The 20803-nt window shown below is 46.3% G+C and overlaps 1 pseudogene; it reads left to right on the top strand.

Moving 5' to 3' along the window:
• Positions 1-7662: 7662 nt before the first annotated feature.
• On the top strand, positions 7663-8255 carry LOC147959255 (uncharacterized; annotated as a pseudogene).
• The last annotated feature ends 12548 nt before the right edge of the window (positions 8256-20803 follow it).

Genomic DNA, 20803 nt, shown 5'->3' on the forward strand with positions numbered 1-20803 from the left:
ATATTAAGCTCTGATAAATTTACTACAGTGGGAATTTTCTTTCATAATTTTTGGAGCTAGGGAAGTATGGATCTTTCTGCACTCTTTACAGACTGTCCTGTTTAGGCAGATTGCTATTATGTTTGCATATGTTTGCTTCTTTAATGATTCTATTTGAGGATAGGACTATTAAATATGCAGAGGCATTTAGTATGAAATGTTGAATAATAATTTTAGTTATTTTCTACAGTAGAGTGTGATAAGGTTTTTGCAATGGTCTATACTAACTTATTTCACGAGTCCTTGTTGAGTTTTATGTGGATGAAGCTTTTGAGATTTAGGGAGACCTTGATATGAGAGGAATTAAGGAGACACAAAAGCTCAAGCTTGGGGATGCCCAAGGCACCCCAAGATAATATTTCAATAATTCTCAAGCATCTAAGCTTGGGTATGCCCCGGTTGGCATCCCACCTTTCTTCTTCAACAACTATCGGTTAGTTTCGGTTGATCCTAAGTTTTTGCTTCTTCACATGATGTTTGCCATTCTTAGAATGTCATTTTATTTTGTTTTGCTTGCTGTATGAATAAAATACCAAGATCTGAAATTATTAAATGTTAGAGAGTCTTCACATAGTTGCATAATTATTCGACTACTCATTGATCTTCACTTATATCTTTCGGAGTAGTTTGTCATTTGCTCTAGTGCTTCACTTATATCTTTTTAGAGCACGATGGTGGTTTTGTTTTATAGAAACTATTGATCTCTCATGCTTCACTTAGATTATTTTGAGAGTCTTAAATAGCATGGTAATTTGCTTAAATAATCCTAATATGCTAGGTATTCAAGATTAGTAAAAACTTTCATATGAAGTGCATTGAATACTAAGAGAAGTTTGATGCTTGATGATTGTTTTGAGATATGGAGGTAATAATATAAAAGTCGTGCTAGTTGAGTAGTTGTGAATTTGAGAAATACTTGCATTGAAGTTTGCAAGTCCTGTAGCATGCACGTATGGCAAACATTGTGTAACAAATTTGAAACATGAGGTGTTATTTGATTGTCTTCCTTATGAGTGGCGGTCGGGGACGAGCGATGGTCTTTTCCTACCAATCTATCCCCCTAGGAGCATGCGCGTAGTGCCGAGGTTTTTGATGACTCGTAGATTTTTGCAATAAGTATGTGAGTTCTTTATGACTAATGTTGAGTCCATGGATTATACGCACTCTCACCCTTCCATCATTGCTAGCCTCTTCGATACTATGCATTGCCCTTTCTCACATTTAGAGTTGGTGCAAACTTCGCCGGTGCATCCAAACCCCGTGATATGATACGCTCTTTCACACATAAACCTCCTTATATCTTCCTCAAAACAGCCACCATACCTACCGATTATGGCATTTCCATAGCCATTCCGAGATATATTGCCATGCAACTTTCCACCGTTCCATTTATTATGACACGCATCATCATTGTCATATTGCTTTGCATGATCATGTAGTTGACATCGTATTTGTGGCAAAGCCACCGTTCATAATTTTTCATACATGTCACTCTTGATTCATCGCAATCCCGGTACACCGCCGGAGGCATTCATATAGAGTCATACTTTGTTCTAGTATCGAGTTGTAATCATTGAGTTGTAAATAAATAGAAGTGTGATGATCATCATTTTCTAGAGCATTGTCCCAAGTGAGGAATAACAAAAAAAGAGAAAGGCCATAAAAAAGAGAGAAGGCCCAAAAAAGAGAGAAAGGCCATAAAAAAAGAGAAGGCCCCCAAAAAATGAGAGAAAAAAAGAGAGAAGGGACAATGCTACTATCCTTTGCCACACTTGTGCTTCAAAGTAGCACCACGATCTTCATGATAGAGAGTCTCTTGTTTTGTCACTTTCATATACTAGTAGGGTATTTTCATTATAGAACTTGGCTTGTATATTCCAACAATGGGCCTCCTCAAGTGCCCTAGGTCTTCGTGAGCAAGCAAGTTGGATGCACACCCACTAGTTTCTTTTGTTGAGCTTTCATACATTTATAGCTCTAGTGCATCCGTTGCATGGAAATCCCTACTCCTTGCATTAACATCAATCGATTGGCATCTCCATAGCTCATTGACTAGCCTCGTTGATGTGAGACTTTCTCCTTTTTGTCTTCTCCACATAACCCCCATCATCATATTCTATTCCACCCGTAGTGCTAAGTCCCTGTCTCGCGCTCATGTATTGCGTGAAAGTTTATAGGTTTGAGATTACTAAAGTATGAAACAATTGCTTGGCTTGTCATCGGGGTTGTGCATGATGAGAGCATTCTTGTGTGACGAAAATGGAGCATGACTAAACTATATAATTTTGTAGGGATGAACTTTGTTTGGCCATGTTATTTTGAGAAGGCATGATTGCTTAGTTAGTATGCTTGAAGTATTATTATTTTTATATCAATATGAACTTTTGTCTTGAATCTTTCGGATCTGAATATTCATGCCACAATTAAGAAGAATTACATTGAAATTATGCCAAGTAGCACTCCGCATCAAAAATTCTGTTTTTGTCATTTACCTACTCGAGGACGAGCAGGAATTAAGCTTGGGGATGCTGATACGTCTCCAACGTATCTATAATTTTAGATTGCTCCATGCTATATTATCTACTGTTTTGGATGTTTATGGGCTTTATTATACACTTTTATATCATTTTTTGGGACTAACCTATTAACCCAGAGCCCAGTGCCAGTTTTTACCTTGTTTTAGGGTTTCGAAGAAAAGGAAAATCAAACGGAGTCCAATTGACCTGAAACTTCACGGAACTCATTTTTGGAAGGAAAGAAGCCCAGAAGACTTGGAGTGCACGTCAGGGGATCTACGAGGAGGCCACGAAGCAGGGGGCGCGCCCTCCACCCTCGTGGGCCCCTCGTGGCCCCCCTGACGTCCTTCTTCCGCCTATATATCTCCATATACCCTAAAAACATCCCGGAGCACAATAGATCGGGAGTTCCGCCGCCAGAAGCCTCCGTAGCCACCGAAAGCCAATCTAGACCCGTTCTGGCACCCTGCCGGAGGGGGCAATCCCTCTCCGGTGGCCATCTTCATCATCCCGGTGCTCTCCATGACGAGGAGGGAGTAGTTCTCCCTCGGGCTGAGGGTATGTACCAGTAGCTATGTGTTTGATCTCTCTCTCTCTCTTGTGTTCTTGAGGTGTTACGATCTTGATGTATCGCGAGCTTTGCTATTATATTTGGATCCTATGATGTTTCTTTCCCCCTTTACTCTCTTGTAATGAATTGAGTTTCCCCTTTGAAGTAATCTTATCGGATTGAGTCTTTATAGATTTGAGAACACTTGATGTATGTCTTGTCGTGCGTATCTGTGGTGACAATGGGATACCACGTGATTCACTTGGTGTATGTTTTGGTGATCAACTTGCGGGTTCCGCCCATGAAACTATGCATAGGGGTTGGCACACGTTTTCGTCGTGATTCTCCGGTAGAAACTTTGGGGCACTCTTTGAGGTCCTATGTGTTGGTTGAATAGATGAATCTGAGATTGTGTGACGCTTATCGTATAATCATACCCACAGATACTTGAGGTGACATTGGAGTATTTAGGTGACATTAGGGTTTTGGTTGATTTGTGTCTTAAGGTGTTATTCTAGTACGAACTCTAGGGTTGTTTGTGACACTTATAGGAATAGCCCAACGGATTGATTGGAAAGAATAACTTTGAGGTGGTTTCGTACCCTACCATAATCTCTTCGTTCGTTCTCCGCTATTAGTGACTTTGGAGTGACTCTTTGTTGCATGTTGAGGGATGGTTATGTGATCCAATTATGTTATCATTGTTGAGGGAACTTACACTAGCGAAAGTATGAACCCTAGGCCTTGTTTCCTATCATTGCAATACCGTTTATGCTCACTTTTATCACTTGCTACCTTGCTGTTTTTATATTTTCAGATTACAAAAACTATTATCTACTATCCATATACCACTTGTATCACCATCTCTTCGCGCGAACTAGTGCACGTATACAATTTACCATTGTATTCGGTGTGTTGGGGACACAAGAGACTCTTTGTTATTTGGTTGCAGGGTTGCTTGAGAGAGACCATCTTCATCCTACGCCTCCTACGGATTGATAAACCTTAGGTCATCCACTTGAGGGAAATTTGCTATTGTCCTACAAACCTCTGCACTTGGAGGCCCAACAACGTCTACAAGAAGAAGGTTGTGTAGTAGACATCAGCCGCCGCCTGGCTGAGAAGGAGGGAAACAACTTAGTTGACATGAACACCAAAGCCATCCGTGAAAAAGCCCGACGCTTCGATCTGCAGCTAGCCTCCGCTGCCCTTGTTGATGCTCTTGAGGTCTCGGGCCTCACGAGCGTGCTGGAGGAGCCGGTGCACGACGATGCTGCTCTTGCCAAGATCGCAGCCCTCTGCGGTGCCGAGCCTGAAGAGGTTGCGGAGGTGTCCTCGCCTGCTCCTTGACCGACATTTGCTGCCCCTCAATGTCGGCCGCTCACCACGGTCGCACCGTCTCGTTATGTCTAGGCCTCACCTGCCCTTATGGAAATGATTTCGATCATGTGTCGCTTTCGTCCTATGATAGATTTCGTCGTTGTTTAGGTTGCAACTCCTTCGATCCTTTTGTAAGGCACACGTTGTTTACTTTCCCCGCTCTCGCCTCCTTAGTTTGTCACTAGTGCCTTTGTTGTATGTCATGAACAAGCTCAAATTTAACTTTTGTTGTTGGAATGTGTGAGGCCTCAACCAGCCGAAAAAGTGTTCTGATGTGCTTTCGGAGCTCATCTCCATTCACCTCCATGCATGTTTTCTGCAAGAAACCAAGCTCAGTGCCTTTGATGCCTTTAAAAAAAATCGTTTCTTCCACATCACCTAAACCTGCTACATACTTCACCTGCCATTGGCTCGACAGGTGGTATGCCCTCAGCCTTCTCCTCCTCCCACTTCACTATTCTTTCTACAAACTCAGGTGCCTACACTCAAACGTCCATAATCTCCTGCATAGCCTCCCCTCAGCATCTTGCAATCAGAATAATCTACGCCCCCACTGACCATGGCCTTAAGAACCTCTTCCTCCAGGAGCTTGCTAGCTTCGCTCCCTCGCAAACCACACCTTGGCTTATTTTAGGTGATTTCAACCTCCTTCGCCATGCGTCCGACAAAAACACTCCTCACTTTCATGAAGCCGAAGCTGATATGTTTAACGCCTTCATTCACTCCCATGCTCTCATTGATCTGCCCCTACTGGATCATCATTTCACGTGGTCTGGTAAGAGAGACCAGCCCACTCTCGAAAAAATTGATAGAGTTTTCGTTAATGTCGATTGGGTTCTCCTCTTACCTAACACTAATATTACCTCTCTCACTCGCTTCGTCTCTGATCACGTCCCTCACATCGTCACGATTGATACTAATATCCCGCGTCCTGCGCTTTTTCGTTTTCAAGCCAGGTGGGCCCTTAGGCCCGGTTGTCAGGGGGTTATTGCTCAGGCTTGGGCCGAGCCCCAAATTCGCTCGAACCACACGCTATCTCTGGTTGCCGCCCTAAAACAGTCGTGCTCTGTTTTGAAAAAATGGAGACGCCTTGTGGTTCCCCTCCTCACTCTTGAGCGTGACTGTAAAACCGTTATTGCCATCCTAGACCTAATCGAAGAAGATCGCTTCCTCTCCTCGCCTGAGCTTGCCCTTCGTAGGTTCGAGTTCTCGAACGCTCTCTGCGAGAGAAAGCGCCTTTTTGGATGCAGAGAGGAAAAGTTCGTTTGGCTTTGGAAGGCGATGAAAACTCTCGTAACTTCCATGCCTCTCCTCCGCTCGCCTCCGTAATAACAAAATCAATGTCATGGTATCAAATGGCTCCGAGTTCTTCTCGCATGACGCTAAATCTAACATTTTATCGGGCTTCTATGCTTTGCTTCTAGGTACCGCCTTTCAACCAGCTTGGTGTTTCTCCCTTCATGATCTCTACCCCTCTCCCACTCCCCAGCTTCAATACTTGGATGCCCCCTTTACGGACGATGAAATCGCGCACGCCTTCCTATCCATGAACCAACATGCTAACCCGGGCCCAGATGGTTTCGACCCGGGCTTCTATTAGAAATTTTGGCACATTCTAGAAGGCAAGATTAAGGATTTGTTCTCGGATTTCCACTCGCTTAACTATGACATCTCTTGCATGAACCGGGCCCTGATCATTCTGCTCCCTAAGAGTAACGAGGCACGATCCCCTGCAGACTTCCAACCCATCTCCCTGCAGAACTACCCTATTAAGGGTATCGCTAAACTCTTGACCAACTGGCTAAAAACTCTAATCCCTCTCCTGGTCCACGCTGATCAAACAGGGTTTATCTCTGGGTGTAATATCTCCGAAAACTTCCTCTATTCTGCTGATATTCTTCACTGCTATGCCAAACGCAAAGCCCCCACTCTTGTGATCAAACTCGATTTATAAAAGGTCTTCGACTCTGTTTGTTGGACGTCGCTCCTGCACACTTTAAAGATTAGGGGTTTCCCCGATCGTTGGTGTGATTGGATTGAAGCACTCCTTGGCACCGGCTCCACTGCCGTTATGCTTACCGAAGTTCCTGGTAGATGGATTCAGTGCAAAAATGGTCTTCGCCAAGGTGACACGCTCCCCCATCTCTTTATCATCATTGCAGACATCCTACAACCATTGATCATAAAAGCTAACAATGATGGCCTCTTATTTCACCCCCTCTGCCCGCATCTACCCTGCCCCGTCTTGCAATACGCCGACGATACCCTCATCATAGTCAAGGCTACTCCCGATGCCACAAAACACTTAAAGGCTATCCTAGACGATTTTGCTGCAACCACTGGACTCCAAATCAACTTCACAAAGACGACCTCATTCCACTAAACATTGGCCCTGTTGAGGCCGCAACCCTTGCTGCTGACCTAGCCACCGACATCGCCTCCTTCCCGCAAACCTACCTCGGCCTTCCTCTCTTCCCGCATAAGCTACCCCCGTTGGCTTTCCAACCTGTGATAGACCACTGCGACACTTACCTCTCCGGATGGTGTGCTCTGCTTCTTTCTCGCGGAAGCAAACTTGTCCTTCTTTTTGCCGTCCTAGATAGTTTTCCCACGTACTTTATGCTCTGTTTTTCTCTCCCTCCCAGGTTATAGAGGCTATCGATAAGCGTAGATGCACCTTTTTCTGGTTTAATGATGAGACTTGCTCCGGAGCGAAATGCTTGGTTGCTTGGGACAAGGTTTGTACTCCTCAAGCGGCAGGTGGTCTAGGTGTTAAGAACTTGCATGCACAAAACTTTTGTCTACTGCTGAAATTTGCTTACAAATTCCTTCATGCCAACAACTTACCTTGGAAGGACTGGGTCCTCCACCACTCACCTCTCCACATAGGCCTTGGCAAGAACATATCCTTCCTTGCTAAGAACATTTTTAAACACCTACAAAGTTTGAGAGAGATTTCCCATTGCACTGTTGGCGATGGACGATCCACCTTCATTTGGATAGATCGTTGGCTACAGCCAGAACCTCTGGCTATAGTCTTCCCAGCTCTTTTCTCCCACCATACCAACAGTGCACTAGTAGCCACTATTTTATAGGACAGGATCGAACTTTCCCTTCATTATCGTTTAACCTCTACTGCGATCGCAGAGCTTGCCTCTCTAAACACTTTGTTGCAGGATGTTTTCCCCTCTCAGGTACCGGGACTCTAGGCGGCTACTTAATGGAGATGCCTTCTCTACCTGGGGAGCTTATGCCACACTTTCTGCCCAGCATGCTAACCCGATGCTCTCGGCTATTTGGGACTCAAGAGTCCCAAAGAAAGTAATGATATTTGGCTGGTTGTTTTACCTTGACTGGTTGAACACTAGGAAGAACGTGCACAAGAAAACCATCCTGGACTCAGATGTCTCTCCTCGGTGTAACAACTCGGTGGAGGATCGCGAACATCTCTTCTTCTCGTGCCCAGCTGCTCGCAGGATCTGGCAACGACTTGGTCTCCGGCCGCTTGCCACGCCCATTGCTGGTCTCTTCTCCACCACGCTCCCGCCAACGCTCCTGACACCGTTCGACCCTTTATGTTGCTTCTCATTTTGTGGAAGATTTGGGATGCTAGGAATAAAAAGGTGTTCTAGAACCTTGAACTTGATGCATCCCAAACTCTAGTTGCTATTCTAGATGATTTAATTACTTGGTCTCATCGTCTTAAGACTGAGACACTAAGAGGACATGCCGGTATGTGGCGTGATTTCCTCCCTTCCCGCAACTTGTAAAACTCTGAGTTCTACCACTTTTGAAATATATTCAGGTGGGGAGTCTTTCCCCCCTAGTGACCATTTCAAAAAAACATTTTAACAATTTTAGGATCAGGAATACCTATCACTAAAGTTGAGGGGGTCCAAACTACTCTCAAAGAGGGTGATGGATCAAAAGTATGATTTTTCATGCATATAACCTTTCATCTGCAATCTTACATAACACAAAATGTATGCTATTAAAATGTGAAGACTATTCCACATAATGTTCTAACATGAGAGAATTTAGAGTTTGGAAGCCTCAAATGATGACTAGTGAAAAGTTTTTTTAGTCTAACAGAGGACTAGTGAACAATTCTTAAACCCCTTCATTTGGACTTTCATCTAAGGATATGATTAGAGGGTGGTGTCCCCGCACCGACCTCACATCAAACTTTCCCTATTCAATCACCTTTCTAGCAATAGATTGACACATATTGCCACACACCACCATCTCTTCCTCCTGATACTCATCAATCTGTAGTAGCCACCGACATCATCAGCCTCAAGCCGAGACATCATCATGCCTTGGTCAAGCAGTTGCCCATGTAGGGATTGCATTAACCCCTCATCTCCATTCTAGGCACCCCTCCTCCTTCCTCTGGCTCATCTTCTTCCTCGTCCTCCTCACACCGCTCATCTCCTCCAAATTGTCAAAGGCAAAAGGCGAGCTCTCGGGCCTTAAGACTAGTAACCCGACATTTCTTGATAGATTTTTCCTTCATGCAAACTTTATTTTCATCTTGCTTTTCCTAATTAGTTGGTCTTTTCTCCTTAGTCAACGAACTAGCAAAGCTTTTGCATTGATTAAAAACCCATAATTTTAGTTTCCCCGTGCAATACACATTCTGTTTGAGCAAATGGGAGCATTATAAAGTTCAAAGGAAAAATAGAGCATTATATCAGCATACCGAGTAGCAAATATAGCTAAATAAATTGTTGTCATCAGCTACATACCCAAACAATTTGCATAAATGCCTTTTGGTGCTCGGGCTCCATGGAGCTCTTTTTATGTAAAATATCAAAACAAATGTTTCGAAATAATTTTAAAAGAATCCATATTATCAAACATGTATACAACATTTGTGCAATTCTTCATGATGAAATACATCGATAGGCAAGCTACATTTCTTTTTTACAAATTGACGATTTTGGAAACAGCGAACAACGTGTTCACTGTTCACTATGTAAAACTAATGATTTTCACTGTTTTGTGTAGCTCACGAATCAATGTGTTTTCTCATGAAGAGACATATGTACAATACATCCAGATGTCAATATGGATGTTCTTTTCCAGAATTTTATGAAATATGAAATGTGATTTTCGAATGTTTAAAAGGGGTCAATGGAGCCCAGGCCCCAAAATGCCATACTCAACCATTTGCCAATCCCCTAAGGCTGGTCATAGTAGGAGTAACTTAGCAAGTAACATAACACATCCCAAGAAAAATTTGCTTACGTGGCATGTAGTTAATGAGGGGAGAGAGGTTTGGAGTAACATAATATGTTACTGTAACATAACACATACCAAGGCAAAATGGGTCTACATCTTAATAAATGATGGCTTGCATGATACAAACTATATGTTACTCCCTACTATGAATGTAGTATCATAGTCTAGTAACATATGCATGTTACTAGTCTAAGTTACTCCCCACTATGACTATCCTAAAACTTGGTGGTCAAGCCTGCCATAAATGAAGAGCTTCGGGGGCTCTCGAATCACCGGACGCCTGCCCCATACGCCTCAGGGGTTTAGGCGTTGGGCCCTCCTTGCTCAAGTCCAAGTCATGTGGCTTTATATTGGTCCAGAAACCATCCTCATATTTTTCCGGGGATGTATATTTGCCCATGTAGGGTTTGCATTAACCCCTCGTCGCCCTGCTCCCACCCCTCATCTCCTCCCAATCGATAGAGGCGGCGAGTGGCCGCTCAATCCTTAAGACCTCCTCCAATGCATTGGTGCTAAGGTGGAGTGCTAAATGCATTAAAAAGCCTAGCAACTACTCTCCACTATGCATTGGTGCTTAGCTTTTGTAGCTAAGCCTCCACTACAAAAAAAAGACACATCCGTGACATTTTGGGCTGAACGAATTTTTTTGTCATGCTTATGACACTTCTATGATGATAACTGTGACAAAACCTGGTATCATCATAGATGTGGTGGGCTCCTACTTCTATGACAAAAAATCATGACAGAAAATGGGCTTTTCGTCCTGGGCGGGCCGGAGCCGCAGCTGCATGACATTCTTTGGGTCGTCGCCATGACAGAAAAAACCGTGGTAGAAGCGAGGGCGAGGAAAATATAGTGGAGTTCCCAGTTACTGTGGGTGGTCGGGGCCGAGCGATGCGCGGAGGTTTGTGCGTTTCTCTCGTACACGTACGCGCGTGTGTGTGAGGCGTTGCGCTCTAACTGGACCCGAGCGATTGCACTAGCTACGTTACTAAACTCGATCGATCCCTTGTTATCAAATGAACCCGAGTGATTCCTTCGCTACTGCTGCTAACTGAAGCCGATCGAAGCGGCCTCTTGATGAACAGTTCTCGGTGGGGGTTGGATGAACAGGACCCCGATCGATCGAGACGGTTTTGGGGGTGGATGAACAGGACCCCCGTGAAGGGCTGGATGAACAGGACGACCCCGTGGAGGGCTGGTTGAACGGTAGCCGGTGGAGGGCTGGATGAACAGTGGCCCGTGGAGGGGTGGTTGAACAGGACCCCATGGAGAGGGTTGGTTGAACAGTAGCCGGTGGAGGAGCGGTGGAGGCTGGATGAACAGTCGCAGGTGGAGGCTGGAGGAGGTCGGCGGTGGATGGACAGGAGCACGTGGAGGGTGGAGAAGGTTGACGGTGGAGATGAACAGTAGCCCGTGGAGTCCCGTTTTGCGGTACGTCACACCCCTCCCGATGAACAAGACCCCCTTTCGACCGTAGCGCTCCAACACAAGTCTGTTTCCTCTGTTTTGTGGTACGCCACACCCCTCCCAATCAACAAGGCCTCGTTTCGATCGTACACGGTCGAACACAAGTCCGTTTCCTCCGTTTTGCGGTACGCCAGACCCTTCTCGATGAACAGGACCCCATTTCGACCATATGCGGTCGAACAAAAGGCCCGTTTCCTTTGTTCTGTGGTACGCCAGACCTTGTTTCGGCTGTTCTGTCCAAGCCGGTTGGCTCCCGATGAACACGACGTATTCTGTTACCTCCCGATGAACACGACGCAATCCGTTGCCTCCCCATGAACACAACGCAGTTTCTCCATTCCGACCCAGCTGGTTGGCTTCTGATGAACAGGATTAGTCGTTGTATGCGTTAGAGACCCCGCCCGTATGTACATATGTAGCCATATTTACTATCTTGCAGCATGGCCGTACGTATGTGTACACGATATAGACGGGACTGTGTGACATGCTACGTCGGCGCCTCTACTTCAACACGTGCCGCTCCTTACTCGGCCACGGTACGTCGCTACAGAGACACCGATCGACCGCTATGTATGTACACGTTCGCGGCCGGACAGATAATGCTACCTTTGCTTCAACCCGGTGGGTTCTAGCTGTCAGGGGGTAAGAAGGCAGTTCCTTCTGTGCGAAGATGAAGCCGGTGATTGTCAGGACCCCGATCATAAGCCACATTGATCTAGCATATAACACATCATATCACTTTGCGGCCTCACACACGGTATCCTCACGGGTGCCACCTTACCTGACCCGGGACCGTTTGTGCCTTTTGGCCCACGTATATGATAGTGTCGCTAGCATCCATATGACAGAGAACCCGGGCCGACATGACTAGTCGTGAACCCAAAGTGGCACTAACGTACAGGGACATGCATACATGACCCAGCAACGAACGTGTTGGTCATCAATGAGTGAATTCGGGCTGTAGCAGGCTAACAGGACTCCGAAAGACACCGCGTGACATTTCCCCGAAGGGACAGACACAGGATCAAAGGACACATGCCGGCCAGTCTAAGTGTTCCGGAGCAGTAGCAACTGGGCTAACAGGACTCCGGTAAACCGGGCTGTAGCAGACTACCATGGCTCAGTGGAAGCACTAGACTACATTTCCCCATAAGAGAGGCTACCAAGGATAGACAACTAGGTTGTCGGATCCCACACATACCAAGCATTTCAATCATACACATAATATGCTCGATATGTGTAAATACAACATGGCATCACAACAAAACTCTACGACTCAAAGTATTTATTCATTAGGCTCCGAGGAACCAAGTATTACAAACATGGGTCTCATGACCCAACATACAGAGCATACAAGCAACAAGCACAAGCGGAAGCTTAACTTGTCTGAGTACAGACAACTACAAATGAAAAGGCTGAGAAGCCTGACTATCTACAAGACCATGCTGAGGGCACAAGATCGTAGCTGCGGTAACAAGCTAAACGTCGAAGTCCACTCAGAACTACTAGCGAGACTGAAGTCTCTCTGCAAAAATATAAATTAAGCAAACGTGAGTACAAATGTACCCAGCAAGACTTACATCAGAACTAACTACATATGCATCATTATCAACAAAAGAGATGGTGGGGTTTAACTGCAGCAAGCCAGCTTTGACTCAGTGGTTAACCTGAACTACTACTGCAAGTAACTCTTTTGAGGTGGCGCACACGAGTCAACATATTCACCAATCAATACACCACTATGGATCCGCTCCCGTCTCCCTACGAGAACACCATCCATAGCACTCACGCTTATCTTGTGCATTTTAGAGTATCCACTTTCACTTGTCTATGAACTATATAGGCAACCCAGATGTCCTTTACCGCGGACGCGGCTATTCAAATAGATGATGTTAACCCTGCAGGGGTGTACTTCTTCACACACGCTCTCACCACTTACCGCCATGTACACGTCGTGTATCTCGGCAACCTTCAAGCGGAACGCTGGTGAGGGAGTCGGCCACGACCTGACTAACCACACAAGTCTCTAGTCCAGGTTTATCGCCTATTCGGGTTCCATTCGCAAGGAGATCCGGTCAGGGTTTCACTCACGGCCCCAAACGATGAGAGCAGGGTTCCCGAGGCACCAAATGGGCGTCTCGGTACACTGTGCCTCGTGTCTCTACCGCATCATAGCCCACCCCTAGGGTCAGCGCTACGCACGGTCCCCAACACATATCCTACAAACACCAGAAACTAGTTGTAACTCCTGGACAGAGATCAAGGCGATTAATAAGCCGAGATGGGTCGAGTTACCGGAACCCAATGTGTGGTAGTAATTGTTCATGGACCACAAACACAGAACTCAGTTCCTGAGGACGGCTTCAATGAGATAACCCACCATGTACTCCTACATGGCCTCTCACCGCTACCTTTACCAAATCATGTTCACACACTTAGATCTCAATAGTAAGACATGTTCATCACATTCCAATTCATCCCCGATGAATCAGACCTGACTCAACTCTAAGCAGTAGCAGGCATGACAACAAGCATGAATGAGTAGGCACATCAGGGCTCAAACAACTCCTACTCATGCTAGTGGGTTTCATCTATTTACTGTGGCAATGACAGGTCATGCAGAGGAAAGGGGTTCAACTACCGCAGCATGTAACAGTTGAAGCGTTGTTGTCCTAATGCAGTAAAAGAGAGCAGAAGCGAGAGAGTGGGATTGTATCGGAATGAACAAGGGTTTTTGCTTGCCTTGCACTTCTGAAGATAGTATAGCTCTTCATCGGTGTCATCGATCACATCATCGAAACAACGTCTGCTGAGAGGGGACAAACACCGGAAAACAAGAGAGAACACAATCAATGCAATGCAATGGTATGATGCATGATCATGACATGGCAATATGCTATGATTTGAGCTAATGCAACTAGCAACCAGATTAAATGAAGTTGGTTTGAACCAAAGGTTCAAATTCAAACTCCACATGTGGTTATTTAAATGCCATTCATTTGATTTGTCCTAAACAATAGCCAAAAGTTGTTCTAACATGCATGAAAAAGGTACAGATGGATAGCTTGGATTTTTCTGATAATTTTTCATATATAAATTATTTCATTTGGAGTTACGGTTGAATTTCTATGATTTTTAGAAGTTGAGGATATTTTCTGAAAATAATTAAATCGTTTAGATTTATTTAAAATCTAGAAAAGTGATTACTGCATCAGCATGATGACACTATGATGTCAGCGGGTCAACCGGGCCGGTCCAGGTCAAACCTGACCAGTGGGTCCCACTGGTCAGCCTCACAGTGCTGGCTCGAGTCACAGACAGGTGGGTCCGGTCAACGGCCACGTCAGCAAAGTCAATGCTGACGTGTGGGTCCAGTAGAATTAGATTAATCTTAATCTATTTTAGTTAGCCGGTTATTTAGGCGGTGGGGTCTGGCTGTCATTGACCCCAGGGGGTAGTTAGTAGGGTGCTTAGGCCCTAATGGCCGGTTACGTCGGCGGTTAGCCGCTGGCGACGTGCAGAGTCGGCGGCGATGCTCGGGTTTTGCCCTCCGGCGACCAAATGGACGGCAGTGGGGATCTACGTGCAGCTGAGGCTCGTCCGCGTCCAACGGTGCGGCTAGCGCGAGACGGGGTGGACCAGAACGACGGCGGGAATGGCCGGTGCGGTAGCCGGAGCTCGAACCTCGACGGGAATGATGCTACGGTGGACGGGAGGACGAACAGATGCTTGTTCTGGGCTACTGGGACCACGCTGAGCACAACCACGCCCTCAAACATAGGCGGCAGCAGCTGTGGCCGCGTCGGCTACGTGGCCGGCGGAGCAAGGCTCTCGCCGCGACGGCGAAGCTAGCTAGAGGGAGAAATCGACACGGGAAGTAGAGGGGAACGACGGAGAGGCTCACTGCAAAGTCGAAGAGAAGGTCGGCGGCTCAGGGGAGGCTCTGGAGTCGACGGGCCGACGGTCGCGATCTCCGGCGCTCGAGCTTGAAGACAACGGCAGAGAGGGCGTTCTGGGGCGCCCGGTGGTGCGTGGCTCGACGTAGAGGACGGGGGCGTCGAGGCAAAGCTCTTGGGCATGTCGAGGGGACGATGGGAAGGCGATGGCTGCGACAACGACGATGTTGCGGTCATGGTGGTCTCGGCCATGGTGGGGATCGAACGAGGAGGAGCGAGGGGGAGGCGTGGGGGCGTCTGCTCGATCCGGACGTCTCCCGTGAGTTTTCCTGCTCGCCAGCACTACAGGGAGGCAGGGAGGTGGCGTGGCATGCGGGCGCACACCGCGCTGTCTCGCCTCTACCAGTAGGCAGAGGTTGATGACGACTGGCAAAGGGGAGGTGGGTTGGGCCGCCAGCGCTGGGCCAAGTGGGCGCCAGGTAAGCCACAGGTAACCTCTCTCTCTCCTTTTATTTGTGTTTTCTATTTTCTGTCTTTGTTTTTTTGGATTTAGTAAAATACTAAACCACTTTATAAAATCCTGAAATAAATTGTGGGCACATACTAGATTATTCCCAACAGCCCTCAACTATTTTTCAGAATTATTAGAGCATTTAAAATATTTATAGAATTTAAATGCCCCAATTCAAATACAATATGAGTTAATTCAAAAATCCAGAATGTCCTAGAAATATGTTCATCATTTTTTGGCAGAGGTTTTCACCTTAATAAAAAAATCATGAACTTTTTTGGAGGGCATTTTGGTTCATTGAAAAGATTTGAATTTGAACCTAGTTGAATTTCATCTGGTGCTAGGGTTTGAGCATCCCCATTTCAAATTCATATAAACTCAAACATGATGCATCGATGTGAATGCAACTAATTACAAGCAATACTCTAGGGCTATGATAGGTCCGAGGTGTCAGGTGGAGGAATCATTATTTTGCGCGTAATAGGAGGCACTTCCTTGCGTGCGGCCATGGACCCAGCTGTCAGCCTCTCCACTTACAGTCCTCTTCTGATGGATGTCATTTGTTGACCGCGTTGAAGACGTCGTACCACCCGAGAGCACCAAGGTGGTGGACTACGGCGCGACCTAGGAAGGGAACGACCCGGAGTCAGGGAATACACAACAGTGGATGCCCACGCGGAGGGGAGTATGAGGGTTGACCACTTCGGCTGCGGTTTGACGCTGCCATCTTTGGAGAATAACATGGGGCATGGGTGAGTAGAGGGAAGGCCTGACCAGTAGTAGTATGGTCGGGCGGTGAGACCTGCACGGCAGCACACTCGGCCATGGGAGGCTGGAGCAGGCGGTACGGCGGGCGCAGGTTTGGGCGGCTGGAGCAACAAGACCAGAGGTTGAAGACGCAGCTTGGCCATTGGATTAACATCAAACGGTCAGTGCATCTAGAATCGTTTATTGACTAAGTTGACAAAGCCCTGCGTATGCGTTAACTTAGTAGGCCCACAAGTCAGCCTCCAAATCTGGCGGGTCCCAGCTAGCAGGGGGAATCAATTTTTTCGCATAATAAGGTGGCACTTCCTTGCGTGCGAAGATGTTTTCTGGTTTTTTTTATTTCTTCTTTTTCGAGTTAGAATAAAAAGAAATCAATTTAGGATCTTGGGTACAATCTATATTTTCATAAAAAGGATCATAATAAAGCTGGTGGGTCTCAGCTGTCAGGGAGAGGAAACTTTTTATTTTCGTGTAATAAAGGAAGCACTTCCTTGCGTGCGAAGATGTAGCTGGTGGGTCAAACCTGTCAGGGGGAGAAATTATTTGTTTTCGCATAATACACGGGGCACTTGTTGCATGCGGCCATGGGCCATGTGGGTCCCTACTGTCAGCCAATCCACGTACATGCCATGTGGGTCCCTACTGTCAGCCATTCCACGTACATGCCTCATCCGATGGCTGTCGTTTGTTGATAAAGTTGACCCTGCCGCGCCGAGAGAACCAACGCAGTGAATGATGATGAGTATTATGAAGGGAACGACCCGGAGCCAGTGAAGACACAGTAGTGGATGCCCACGCGGAGGGGAGTACGAGAGTTCACTGGTTTGGCCTGCGGTGTGAGGCTGCCGTCACCGGTGAAAAACATGAGGTGTTGGTGAGTAGAGGAAGGCCACCGCCGAGGCACCGCCGCTTGGGTCCTAGGAAGGCCACCGTCGAGGCACCACCGGCGTACACAGACAGTGTCTTTCCCTCTCGCCGGCCACCGTCGTCTCCTTACCCAAGAATCAACTTTGGTCCGTGCAGCATAGGAACCCTTCCTCTCCGGCTGAAGCATCAGGCGGCGGTTCTGTTCGAATTTGCTAGTGGGCTTTTGGCCCAAAGCCCAACTACGATTATGAAATTCCCTTGGCCCATTCATGCACACATGTGAGTGGTGTGAGTGAGACTAAAGTTTAGTCCCACCCCGGAAGATGAATGAGACTTGCATCACTTTATAAGGTGAGCTCTTCTACCACTTGTATAAGTATGAGAAGAGGAGACCTACACGCGCGCTTCTCCTCGCTCGCCTCGCAACGCCATGCCTCGTCACAGCGCGCCGCGGGTTGCGGGATTGAGCCGAGCCGAGGACAAAGCTATGCACATTGTCTATATTTTTGCTGCTCGGAAAAAATAATGAGTCATTAATTAATAATTAACGGACGCGTTAATTACTGAACCGTTTTAGATTCTTTTGGATCGCGACTCGAACGTGGGGTTTACACCCACGACCTAGCCGGCCCGCACTATATAGTCAGGCAGACGTCTACCCTAGCCGTCGTCGCATCGTATGATTTCACACCACCATTCCAGATCATTGTGTTGCCACGCAAGTCTTCTTCATCCCTCCTTTCGGCGTGCACCGCGAGAAGGGATAGTAGGCCCCCGGAACCCCGCCTCTCGTGATCCTGTACGGAAGAGGGGCGATCAGGTTTTTGGGGAGCGCACTCGTGCGGCTGCTGGCAGCAACGACTTCGCCAACGACGACTTCTTCCATGACCTCGGCAATCTCATCCTCAACGACATGGGCGACAACATCAATGCCAGCGGTGCTGCTCCCGCTGCACCGTATGTGATTTTATCCTTCTTGTTCGAGATCGTGGTAGAATTCATGTTTCTAGTATGTGCCCTAGATGTGATATGTTCATCTACCATGCTAGTTCGCATGATTAGTTTAATCTCTGCTAGTGCTATCATGATTTATCTTCTGTTTATTCAGATTAAATCTCGTAGTAATTTGCTCATATATTCAACAATCCAAAAACCTGATCGTAGTCAATTTACTCCGAGTGGTTTTGCTGCGCATCTGAAGCTGCCTACCTTTAAAGGGGTGCAATAAAAGAGGTGGCGCACGAGACCTTCTTACTGGTTCCAGACCATGTACTGCTATGATGCCACCAAGGGCAAGCCCGAGGGCGATCTTAATCCTGCACAACAGGAAGCTTTTGAGAAGATTGATACTCTCTTTAAAGGCGCCCTTCTGAGTGTTCTTAACGTTTCCATTATGGATTTGTATATGTCATTTGACAACAGCAAGGACATGTGGGCTGCGCTCGAGGCCGAGTTTGGGGCCTTGGACGCTGGCAGCGAGTTGTATGTCATGGAGCAATTCTATGACTACAAGATGACGGATGAGCGTTCTGTTGTCCAGTAGGCTCATGAGATACAATCTCTCACAAAGGAACTCGATTACTTCAAGTGTGTGCTGCTGGAGGCATCATTGCCAAGCTTCCACCTTTGTGGAACAATTTTGCTACTTCCCTGAAACACAAGAGACAGGAGTTTTCCGTTGCGGATCTCATTGGTACTCTTGATGTTGAAGAGAAGGCGAGAGAAAAGGACACACGTGCTCGAGTTGCCGAGGGAGCTTCTAGTGCCCACATGGTACAGAAGAAGAACTTCCAGCCCAACAAGTTCAAAAACAACAAGAACAAAACTCAGGGCAAAGGCAAGTTTGATACAAAGAACAAGCCGTCACATTCTACCAACTTCAAGAAGAATTCTCATAAGAAGGGGGGACTTTGCCATGTCTGCGGTGATCCTAATCACTGGGCTCCGAAGTGTCCTAATCGCTTTGAGGAGCGCGAACATGAGAAGAGCGGAAAGTACGCTAATGTTGTCATCGGTGATACTGATATGAAGGAATATGGGTACGGTATTCTTCCTACCATCCTTTCAGTATTTCAATCTCCTGATTGGTTAATTGACACCGGTGCCCCAATGTACATGTTTGTGGTGACGCCTCCATGTTTTCTTCTTACCAGGTCACATGGACTTTCTCTCGTGCTGACGGGGAACGAGTCACATGCCACCGTTCGAGGTGTCGGTACGGTCGATCTGAAGTTTACTTCGGGGAAGACCGTGCATCTGAAGAACGTTCATCATGTGTCGTCCATCAATAAAAATCTTGTTAGCGGTTCCCATTTATGTCGAGATGGTTTTAAGTTGGTTTTCGAGTCCAATGAAGTTGTAATTTCTAAGTATGGACAATTTGTTGGAAAAGGCTATGAGAACGGAGACTTGTTTCGCCTATCTTTGTCAGATATTTGCACTAAAGTTATTAATAATGTTTGCCACAATAATGAGTCTGACATTTGGCATTCACGACTTTGTCACAGTAACTTTGCTTGCATGACGCGGCTAGCCAATATGTATTTAATTATGAAAATATCTACTGTCAAAGGCTCCAAGTGCCAAGTATGTGTGCAAGCTAAGCAACCTCGCAAGTCCCATAAGGCTGCAGAGGCAAGAGACTTGGCGCCACTAGAGCTTATACATTCGGATCTCTGTGAGATGAATGGCGTGTTGACAAAAGGTGGAAAGAGATATTTCATGACGTTGATTGATAACTCCACTAGATATTATTATGTGTATCTTCTGAAATCAAAAGATGAGGCTTTAACTTTCTTCAAAAACTATAAAGCTGAGGCAGAGAACCAACTTGATCAAAAAATTAAACGGCTTAGGTCTGATTGTGGTGGAGAGTATTTTTCCAATGAATTTGATTTGTTTTGTGTGGAACATGGTATAATCCATGAGAGGACGCCTCCCTACTCACCTCAGTCAAATGGGGTAGCCGAAAGAAAGAATCGAACTCTAATTGATATGGTTAACACCATGTTAGACACATCGGGTCTCTCCAAGGAATAGCGGGGGGAGGCGCTAATGACTGCGTGTCATGTACTAAATCGAGTTCCCACAAAGCATAAGACCATGACTCCATTTGAGGAATGGGAAAGGAAAAGGTTGAAACTCTCTTACCTACGTACTTGGGGTTGTTTGGCAAAACTCAATATACCAATTCCCAAGAAGCACAAGCTTGGACCAAAAACCATGGATTGTGTTCTTCTAGGCTATCCTTTTCATAGCATTGGTTATAGATTTTTGATAATAAAATCTGAGGTATCCGACATGCATGTTGGTACAATTATGGAGTCAAATGATGCAACTTTCTTTGAGGACATATTTCCTATGAATGATATGTCGAGTTCATCAAATCAGGAGATACCTACTTCATCTAGTGAGGAATTCGCTGTAATTCCTGAACCCACCGTTGCGATGGAACACGTTGAGAATCCTGTTGAGGGTGACAATGGGAATCCTGTGAGGAGTAAGAGACAAAGGATTGCAAAGTCCTTTGGTGATGATTTCATTGTGTACCTCGTGGATGATA

This window comes from Triticum urartu, chromosome 7A (assembly GCF_056163025.1).
Source record: "Triticum urartu cultivar PI428250 chromosome 7A, HENAU_Tu73, whole genome shotgun sequence".
Taxonomy (NCBI): domain Eukaryota; kingdom Viridiplantae; phylum Streptophyta; class Magnoliopsida; order Poales; family Poaceae; genus Triticum; species Triticum urartu.